General features: G+C 44.5%; 1 non-coding gene across 1 annotated transcript; it reads left to right on the forward strand.

Moving 5' to 3' along the window:
• The first annotated feature begins 2,684 nt into the window (after window positions 1-2,684).
• On the forward strand, window positions 2,685-2,757 carry TRNAG-UCC. Its single transcript has one exon. It is a non-coding gene; the product is annotated as a tRNA-Gly (tRNA).
• The last annotated feature ends 916 nt before the right edge of the window (window positions 2,758-3,673 follow it).

Raw genomic sequence — 3,673 nt, forward strand, 5'->3', positions numbered from 1 at the left:
GCTGGTTTACAAAAGGCAGAGGAACCAGAGATCAAATTGCCAACATCTGCTGGATCATCAAAAAAGCAAGAGAATTCCAGAAAAAAACATCTATTTCTGCTTTATTGACAATGCCAAAGCCTTTGACTATGTGGATCACCACAAACTGTGGAAAATTCTGAAAGAGATGGGAATACCAGACCACCTGACCTGCCTCTTGAGAAATCTGTATGCAGGTCAGGAAGCAACAGTTAGAACTGGACATGGAACAACAGACTGGTTCCAAATAGGAAAAGGAGTATGTCAAGGCTGTATATTGTCACCCTGCTTATTTAACTTATATGCAGAGTACATCCTGATAAATGTTGGGCTGGATGAAGCACAAGCTGGAATCAAGATTGCTGGGAGAAATATCAATAACCTCAGATATGCAGATGACACCACCCTTATGGCAAAAAGTGAAGAAGAACTAAAGAGCCTCTTGATGAAAGTGAAAGAGGAGAGTGAAAAAGTTGGCTTAAAGCTCAACATTCAGAAAACTAAGATCATGGCATCTGGTCCCATCACTTCATGGCAAATAGATGGGGAAACAGTGGAAACAGTGGCTGACTTTATTTTTTTGGGCTCCAAAATCACTGCAGATGGTGATTGCAGCCATGAAATTAAAAGATGCTTACTCTCTGGAAGGAAAGTTATGACCAACCTAGACAGCATATTAAAAAACAGAGACATTACTTTGTCCCCAAAGGTCCATCTAGTCAGGCTATGGTTTTTCCAGTAGTCATGTATGGATGTGAGAGTTGGACTATAAAGAAAGCTGAGTGCAGAATTGATGCTTTTGAACTGTGGTGTTGGAGAAGACTCTTGAGAGTCTCTTGGACTGCAAGGAGATCCAACCAATCCATCCTAAAGGAGATCAGTCCTGGGTGTTCATTGGAAGGATTGATGCTGAAGCTGAAACTCCAGTACTTTGGCCACCTGATGCGAAGAGCTGACTCATTTGAAAAGACCCTGATGCTGGGAAAGATTGAGGGCAAGAGAAGGGGACGATAGAGGATGAGACGGTTGGATGGCATCACCAACTCAATGGACATGAGTTTGGGTAGACTCTGGCAGTTGGTGATGGACAGGGAGGCCTGGCATGCTGCAGTCCGTGGGGTCATAAAGAGTTGGACACAACTGAGAGACTGAACTGAACTGAAATGTCAAATGACCCTTCCCACAAGCTTCTGTACAATTTTGCCTTCCTCCCGTATGTCAGAATGTTCTTAGGTCAGTATTTTAGAGCAAAGTTTCATTCTAACGTTGCTCTGGGTGATTACTGTCTACAACAGAAGAGAACCCTTTCCCTTCAATATACTGCATGAGGTAAGAAAGGTTTGATTTAATATCACCACAGGTCCACAATTTCTTTCCCAAAAAAGCAGGAAAGAATCTTTCCCTCCAGAGCAGGCAAAGTCTTGGCTGATGGTGGCAGACTTGCAGTCTCACCCCTTAGACCAACTGAACAGATACCATTTTAAACCCATTTGAAGACCCCTGCCCCCAGACAGAGGCTAGTGGGTACATAATATCTGAATACACCTGGGAATAAAAGGGAGGAAAAATCTCGTAGACAAGTCAATAGCTGTCTAATGGGGGGAAAAAAAGGAAAATTAAGATAAAATAAAGGATACGTCCAGCTTAGAGGAAAAAAATAATTAATTCTATATTTTATAGAACGAAACACTAAGTCTTGGGGACCCCAACTACCTTTCAGCACCTGATCTGGAGAAAGTGCTTGGGAATGCAAATTCCTTGGACACGATGGTGCATCAAGACAATCTCATTGTGTCTGGTAAGTCTTTGGAAGAACAAGATACTTTAAATCAGTAGACAGCCTTAGAGAAACACATCTGAAACTTCCCTGTGGAGCTCGTCTAATGTGCTTCTTCCGTGTTAAATATGTGTGTACTTGTTATCTCAGCTAAAGGCAAACACAACCGCTTGGAATAATTGCTCAAACACTGGCCCTGTCCCATGCGCTGTAGAGAACTAGAGACGTTATACCTGGGAGTTACAGGTGGGCTGTTGTTTAAGGATCTGGATTTCCAATTCTTCGCACCATTTTCACTTGAGGTTCCACTTTCGCTAGGGAACCAGCTTGTCTTCTCTGTCCTCTGATGACCCTCGGCAGCCTTGGGCACTGCAAGAGGGGTGGAGCCATTCTATCCTGGCACTGACGAAGAAGTCTGCAGATGAGCATTCTACATGTAACTGAACTGAGCATTCTGGTGAGCATTCTGTATGTAACTGAGTGTCACAGCACCAATATGGACCTACACAGGACACCCTCCCACGTGCCTGGGTGCATACATGCTAGGTCACTTCAGTCGTACCCTGCTCTTTGCCACCCCATGGATTGTAGCCTGCCAGATTCCTCTGTCTGTGGGATTCTCCAGGCAAGAACACTGGAGTGGGTTGCCATGCCCTCCTCCAGGGGACCTTCTAGACCCAGGGATTGAACCCACATCTCTAATGTCTCTTGTATTGGCAGGTGGGTTCTTTACCTCTGGTGCCACAGGGGAAGTCTCAGAAGGCTTGGGGTCAGTGTAATACAATTCCAGAGAAGAAAAGAATAGGAACAGTTTGTTGCTTTGCTAGTTGAGGGTCTATGGAATTACAGAGCTTTGATTCCCGCTCATAAATCCGATTTTTTAGGGAATTCCCTGATGGTCCAGTGGTTAGGACTCTCTATTTCCACTGTTGTGGTCCCAGATTCAATCCCTGGTCAGGGAACTAAGATCCCATGAGCTGAGTAGTGTGGCCAAAAAATTTAAAAAAAAATTAGAAATTTTAGAACTGGAGTGGGCAATTAGATATAAACTGATGGAATGATTTCAAGCGTGGGCTCATCATTACTCCCTTATCTTTCTAGTTTGTGTAAATTGGGCATGTCCCAGGACTGCTGTAAGGTGGTATTCTCAAACTATAACTTCAGCATCTATTTTCCATCTGGGGTAACCATGGAGATTTAGGTGTCCACCAGCAAGATCATCAGAACAGTATGGAATACTGGAGGAGAGAGAAAGTGGTGAGTAGATGGGTCCCCCACAGTCCATGCCTCTCTACCTGGGCACATGAAAGTGGAACTGAAAGTCGCTCGGTCGTGTCTGACTCCTTGTGACCCCACGGACTATGGAGTCCATGGAATTCTCCAGGCTGTAACACTGGAGTGGATAGCCTTTCCCTTCTCCAGGGGATCTTCCCAACCCAGGGATCAAATCCAGGTCTCCTGAATTGCAGGCAGATTTTTTACCACCAGAGCCACAAGGGAAGTCCAAGAATACTGGAGTGGGTAGCCTTTCCCTTCTCCAGTGGATCTTCCTGACCCAGGAATCACACCCAAGTCTCCCGCATTGTGGGTGGATTCTTTACCGACTGAGCTATCAGGGAAGCCCTGGGCACATATGAAGTCCTAAATTATTTAATCCTAACCCTACTGTCTATATCTCAGATAGAGCTTGAGAAGTGGTAAAACTTTATCTAAAACATCTGAAGCTTCAGACATGGGTGAAGGGGAGAACTGGGCTCTTACTTGTGAGGATGAAATGGAAATAAAAGCTTTCTTGAAAAAAAAAAAAAAAAAGGCTGTTGCCATCTCCTGAGAAATTCTGCCCATGGGAGGCTGAGGTTGTACATCTTACCTCTAGAC

The sequence above is a fragment of the Cervus canadensis genome, chromosome 26 (genome assembly GCF_019320065.1).
Source record: "Cervus canadensis isolate Bull #8, Minnesota chromosome 26, ASM1932006v1, whole genome shotgun sequence".
Taxonomy (NCBI): Eukaryota; Metazoa; Chordata; class Mammalia; order Artiodactyla; family Cervidae; genus Cervus; species Cervus canadensis.